Source organism: Coffea eugenioides, chromosome 6 (assembly GCF_003713205.1).
Source record: "Coffea eugenioides isolate CCC68of chromosome 6, Ceug_1.0, whole genome shotgun sequence".
In the NCBI taxonomy this organism is placed as follows: domain Eukaryota; kingdom Viridiplantae; phylum Streptophyta; class Magnoliopsida; order Gentianales; family Rubiaceae; genus Coffea; species Coffea eugenioides.
The window spans coordinates 24665929-24673146 of record NC_040040.1 but is presented as its reverse complement, the minus strand read 5'-3'; the positions used below and the strand labels follow the sequence as shown (position 1 = coordinate 24673146).

The 7218-nt window shown below is 36.0% G+C and overlaps 1 pseudogene; it reads right to left on the bottom strand.

The window, feature by feature from the left end:
- Window positions 1-2104: 2104 nt before the first annotated feature.
- LOC113773919 lies at window positions 2105-3529 on the bottom strand (annotated as a pseudogene).
- Between the last annotated feature and the right edge of the window lie 3689 nt (window positions 3530-7218).

Below are 7218 nucleotides of genomic sequence, written 5' to 3'. Positions count from 1 at the left end.
CACACGGATCCGAGCTCGGATCTGTGTGCAACAAGGAGAGATCCGAACCCTCGCCTATACTTCTGGAGCAATGGATCCGAGGTCAGTCGATCCGAGCTCAGATCCACATGAAAAAGGCCTCTGATCCGAGCTCGGATCGATTTGCACCCCTCGGATCCATGGTTCAGATCTGCCTCTTTCTTCTGCAAGTGGCACAGCCATTTTTCTCACTTTTCACACAATTTTCCAGCTATCTTGGGTGAGAGAATTCGATGGCACATGCTTCAGCAACAAAAGGGAAGACAAAATGAGTATTGACAAATCAAAACAACATATCTTTTGACTTTCTTTAACAAAATCTTAGTTGTTGGAATCATGAAGGAGAAAAAGGTGCTTTCCACCACCTTTTATGCTGAGAAACAAGGAGAAGCCAGAGAGGAACAGACGTAGCTAGTTTTCTTCTTGTAACATTTTCTCTCTAGCTAGCAGTTCTTGGAGAAAACACTTGGAGACTTCACTTGTAATCATTTTGTACGAGACATAGCAGAATTTGGAGGGTTTCACCATTAATTGGCTAAACTTTTCTTTATCTTTCTTGTACTTGTACTTTATGATGTATTATATTAATAAACTTGTGAGTTTGATTGTTATATCATTCATGAGTAGCTAAATTTCTTTATTTAGGGAGTAGATGAAATTTATGACTAAATGATATGAATGGAATGTGATTTACAATTATTGTATCTTGTATTAACTTGTCTATTTGTGCAGTTGTAATTACTTGTTGTTGTTTGATCACCAATAACATGTTTATAGTTGTTATTAGTCAATGAGAATTGGTAGTAACAATGGAAAAACATGAGTAGAACTTGAGTTGTATGTTCATGAAAATAGAGGTACACTTAAGTGGATTATCTAGCATTTCATGAAGGAAAACAGAGTAGAACTAGTATTTCACCATGAAAATAGGGAAAACTGGACTGCTCTAGGCCATTTTATCATGAGAATGAGATTTGGTAATATTGGAAATGAATCCCTGGTTAAACAAGAATAATAACAAGAGGTAAATCTATTCATTTGTGTTGTTTATGTCATAAGTGAAATCTACATCCCTAGATTCAATTTTGAGTGAAATTTCTCCGTTTGTATTTAGCATTTATTAAACTGGATTTGTAGACAGTAGCATTATAATCTTCTTGTTCAGATTCATTTTAAATCTAAATAATAGAGAAAATAAAGGCCTAGCTAGTACTTGTTTAACTTGCTCCTTGTGGGATCGACCTGATATTTGCCCAAAACTACTAAGTGACCTGTATACTTGCAGTCCAACGGGTAAAATTCAGAAATAAACTTGCTTTGATAAGAAAAGCCCGTCAGGAATCAACATATATTTAACTCAAAATAAGAGCTATGCCGGTCACAAATTCTCTCGTCCCACTAAAAGTGTCATTCATTTTTGTATCCTCCACAATGTTTATCATTTTAGAAAGGTTCACATGCATGTTATTTTTACTATGTGTCTATTCTTAATCATTGTCTTTTTGTGGATGACATGTAGTAACCATTCAGATGTAGAATTTGCAAGATAAGTTGAGAAGACAAGAATTAGTATACTGTACTTAACAAGCGAGATTTTCATTAGAAAATTTTTTGTGCGACTGAGAGATTATAACGAAGAATTATCAATTGCTTCAGCATCCTCCCAGGACTTACTTAATGTGACTGATTAGGAAGAGATAAGCACTTGTTCACCAATTGAAAATAACATTCTAATCCAGGCTCCTGAAAATTAGTCCTCTGAGTAAATTGTTTGAATTGATACTCTCCTAACAAGCCTCCGCCCCAAGAAAAAACATTCTACGTTAGGGGATACATTAGCAGAAAATTGGGGAAAAAAATGTAGGTTGCAATCTAGTAGCATACGTGTTCTAGATGCTCTAAGAAATTGAAGCATATAAAACTTTGATCGTCAAAAGTAGCGCCACTACACCACGGAGTTTTATTCGAATACTGACGATCAAACACGAGGCACACGAATTTAGTGATTTCTAGTATTACACATTCAGACAAGATGACTTGAGCTAAACAACTAAAATGCTGAAAGCACTTGAGCCCTTGGATATTACTAGATTGAAGAAGTAAATGGAACCAATACAAAGTTCTCTGCTGGGAAGAAATGGCAAACAGGGGCAGTGCCCGGTTCGATACCAAGCACTCGGAAGGAAACGTGATCATGGCTCCATTGGGAGGTATCCATGTGACATATTGCAATAGCTTCAACCCTATCACCATTCTCTCCAGATAGAACAGTCCTGTATAAACGATTATCACCCTGCTGATAGTGGCAATATAAAACTATGAAAGGATATGGCATGGTGTGACAGCCAACCATCTTTAGAGTTGAAATTCGTTCAGGAGCTTCTGTGATTGTATAGTTCTGTAATCTAGCAGCATTAGGTTTTGCGAGGTGATGCGTTGGCAAAACTTCAATATTGGTATTCAATCCCAAGATCTTTCGTGCAAAATCTACCAATGACTCGTAGGATGTGGCACAAACATGGTTCAAAGTCGCGGTTGCGGTTGCGGTCGTGGCCCGGAACGTTCCACATCGGTCTCGGCATATCGGTCGCGGTCTCGGTGAGACGCAAATTTTAAAGTATTTAATATTCTAAAAATTGTTAATAATATAAAAAAAAGTATGCTAAACAAAAAAATAAAAAATAGCAAAAGAAATGGCGGAGTCAATTCGTCGCGGTGTAACTCGGCCGATTTCTCGTCCTGACTCGGGATAACTCGGAGTGATTCGGTGTGACTCGGCCGAGTCAATCCGTCGCGGTGACGTCTCTGCCGATTTCTCGGTGAGTCAAGTATCTCGATATCGTTTCGTCACGGTATCGTATTGGTAGGGGCCGAGACGGTGACGACTTGGCCGAGTCATCTCGGTCTCGGCCGAGACTTCGAACCATGGGCACAAACCTTGGATTCTCCCTTGATAGGCTTAGTCTCGCATGCTCGGAGTGTATCTTCCATCACCTAGGCCTTTCGAGATCCTTGAGAAAATGAAAAGTGTTGAAGAATTTCTGGAAGTTTTGCCAATGAAAAGGGGATAGCATCAGATTTTTCTCTAGGCCAGAGATAAGGAGAGGACAAAGGACTAGGATCTCCATCAGGGAAAACGATCGTCATTACTTTGCCTATCTTGAGATCATCCAAAACGAAAAATACAGCTGTTCGTGGATCCATCTGATGCATCATGTGGGCTAAGGAGTGAGAATGATCATGCCTTGACATCTTTTCTTGGACCTCACCAACATGATCTCTCTTGCTATTTCTCTGAGGATTATTGATATCCATGCGCTGAAGCCTGATTGCATTAGTACCATCAACGGGGACAAAATCACAAGTTCCCTGTAATGGTTGTGCAGTGTTGTGAGAAAGTGAGAATTCAATCCACCATATATCACAAAAAAGAAATAGAGGGAAAGCAACTTACCAGAACAATTAACAGATGAAAGAGGACATTCCAACAAGCAGGTCCTTTGGAATGCATCAGTTCGTAGATATTATTTATCTAGCTCGCAACTCCTCTTTGAAGGTGTTTGCAAGAGCAAAAATAAAGTGTACTTGCTTTGAAGGTTGTTTTTCAACATACTATAACTAGAATATGACCCATTGAAAGATGCATGTTTCTTGTCACGGTTAAAATACGAACCAAACTATTCGATAGTAAAATTGAGTTCCGTTCAATAAGATTTCTCGTGAAATTAATTTGTCAACTAATCAAGCCAAGTTTAAACAACATTTTGTAATCTGTCAACATTCAAATTCGACTTGAACTTAACTCAATTATCATAAATTAGACTTGAACCAAACTATTCGATAGTCAAATTGAGTTCCGTTCAATAAGATTTCTCGTGAAATTAATTTGTCAACTAATCAAGCCAAGTTTAAACAACATTTTGTAATCTGTCAACATTCAAATTCGACTTGAACTTAACTCGATTATCATAAATTAGAATTTATATATAAATAATTCAAACTACTCAAACTTGACTCGTGCTTAGCTTAATAAAAGCTCGTTTGAGTTCGGTTCAATAAATAAACAAATCAAGCTTAAATATAGTTTCAAACTTGTTAAAATAATTAAACAAACTTTAGAGTGTTCGGCTTATTAAACCTCGTTTACACCGTTATTTCTTGCGCGCTTTGTAATCACATCGATGGATAGACATGAGGCTAGGCTTAATCTAGTAGATCTAGACCCAAAATCACTAAATTACTTCAAGGTGTTTGGCTTATTAAAGCTTGTTTACGCCCATATTTCTTGCGCGCTTTGTAATCACATCAATGGACAGGCGTGAGACTAGGCTCAATCTAGTGAATCTAACCCCAAAATCACTAAATTTCTTCAGCTCTAGATCATAACTATACTGAGTTTGGAAGAAAAATAATGGACCAAAATCCAGACCTACCCCACGTTGATTTTGGAACCCAATGAATATGTATGGAATTTTCAGAGTACGAAAATTATGAAACATCGGTTTAAAGTTTATGTGACAATATTTTGATTTTAAAAAACTGTTTATTTTACATTATTTTACATACATTTGATTATTTTTAAAATAACATGATTGTTTATGTTAGCTTATAAATAGGCAAAAAATACATGTTGATGTATGAGTTAGTGTAGATTCCTATCAATGTTTTTGTGGTTATGCAAATTGAGTTGTGCTTTTGGAAATTTATAATATATAAAAACTTTAATAATTTCAAACTACTTCACTATTTTTTATTAGTAATAAATCATTAGAAGGCGTAGTTAAATTCAATGGTAGGTCCCATATAGTTATCTGGCATGACGTGTGATCATCCACCTCATCATGGGCCCGCCCATGGTACACATTTTCCATCCTTGAAGAGTAAGGTGGTAATTTTGTTAAAACTCCTAATTCTTTGATATTCATATATAGCAATCAACTCCCTTCTTGCGAACTAGGTGAAAATTATACCCTCTTAATGATTTTCAAAACTTACTATTACGCTTACCCAAACTTTCCCAAAATATATTTGGGGTTAAATCCACTTCACACTCTTTAATTATACTTAAATTCTACTTTAGTCCTTAAACTTGAAATGGAGCATTTTAATCTCTAAACTATAAAATTTGTCCCACTTAAATAACATCATTAAGTGAGATAGACTTTATGCCTAAGTGGGCATATTTGAGGAACTAAAATGGACAAATTCTATATTTTAGTGACTTTAGTACAACAAATTTTATAATTTAAGAATTAAAGTATCCCATTTTGAAGTTTAGGGATCAAAATGAGAATTCGAGTATAATTAAAGAGTGCAAAGTATGATTAACCCAAATATTTGGTCGCTTAGCAAACTAACTTAGTTTGGGAAGGTATTAGGTACACCATGTACGCTATATGATATGCCACGCAGTGTACTAATTTCAATCACTCGTTGCTAAAAAAAAAAAATTGCTCATAATCAAATTATTGTGATGGGTCGGTCATTATCTACTTAATACTAGACAAAGAGTGACCTACCACATTACTTGGTAACTTTTGACTGGTACTAGTACTGTTTAACTATTATTTTTCCCTTAGTTCCTTTAACTCTCGATAAAGTTCCTTTAACTCTCGATAAAGTGGCAAATTAGGACAATCGACTAAAAGTGGCAAGAACATGCAGGAGTAAGCTAGTCAATGTTCCAAAATGAGCATACCAATGTAGGTTAATTTTTTTATATATAAAATAGAAGCCAATATTATTAATAAAGTAGTTGAAAATCATCCAGCACAATTTGTTTGACAAAGCAATCTACACTAATGGTAGAAAATATATAAAACATGTCACAGATATATTTGATCTAAAAAATCATTAGATTTAACAGAGTTACAAAATGTAAAAGTTTACATTATGAATCATAAACCATCGGATCTGACTAATTGCACGAATTGCTCCAATAGATATCTGTGCATGTCTATTCCCTCATATCTTTTATTCTACTGATTCAAACTCAAAACCAATGTTAAGATCTGATGAGAAGATTCAAGAAATTTCAGATTTAACATATAGATCTAAAAAATCTCTTAGATTTGAGGAAAAAGTAAAAAAAAAAAAAAAAACAAAACTCTCACTAGCAAAATATTAGAGGAGACAAAACTCTTACTAGAATAGCTTAAGACAGACTTTATTAAATATAAAATAGAAACAAAGGAAAAGGAAGATCTCCCTCCCATGGAGGAAGAACGATAAATTACAGTCTACGAGCAAACTAAATTTTGATTACAGTATACAAAAAACTAAATTTTGAAAGTTCTTTTTTTTTGCACAGAAGATCAATCGCCCATATATAGTATTTTTTTATTTTATTTTATTTTTAGAAAATTTTGACAGAGTTTCCCCTTACAAATGGATGAAAAACATCTTGCCAACAAACCCAAATGCCAGAAGAATTAAAATTAAAACTCTCAACTAAACCCTCCCATAGGTTAGTCTACTTTTCTCCTCCTGATAGACGAAATGCCTAACCTATCTACTCAAATTTCCCCACGCGCCAATCTTGGAATTGCACTGAAATGATCCCAAATGCTGATGTCATGGTCACTGGTAGAAGCGCCCACATTTGCCAGTCTGTCCGCCACCTTGTTAGCTTCTCTATAGCAATGAGCAAAATGCGTCGCATCCTCAACTATGTCCCAAATTTGTTTGACCTCTCTTCGTATCATCCATGGGCACTGGAGTCGTCTTTGAAGAATTTCAACCAAAATTGGTGAATCAACTTGTATACTTACATTAGTAAATCCCTTTTGATTGCACAATCGGAGACTCGTTAACAAGGCCATCGCTTCTGCCCGCAAACTAGAAGTTTCTCCAAAATAAGCCGAGAAAGCCAATAATGGAGTTCCCGATGAATCACATAGTATTCCCCCACCACCACTCAATCCTGGATTGCCCTTGGAGCATCCATCCGTATTCAATGTTAACATTCCAGCCTCTTTCGCCCTCCACCCCACCAGTTGAAAAGTATAACAAGTTGGCGGTTGAGCTGTCCACTCGTTTAATTGAGGAAACGTTTGCACCGCAAGCCTCTGGTTAAACTGAAATTCTACTACCGCTTTCACATCTAGCAAAATATCATGACAAATTCTTGCAACTCGCATCTGAGTCCCTTCATAGTATGTTTTATTCCGAGCCGTCCAGATATGCCAGCATATAAAACTT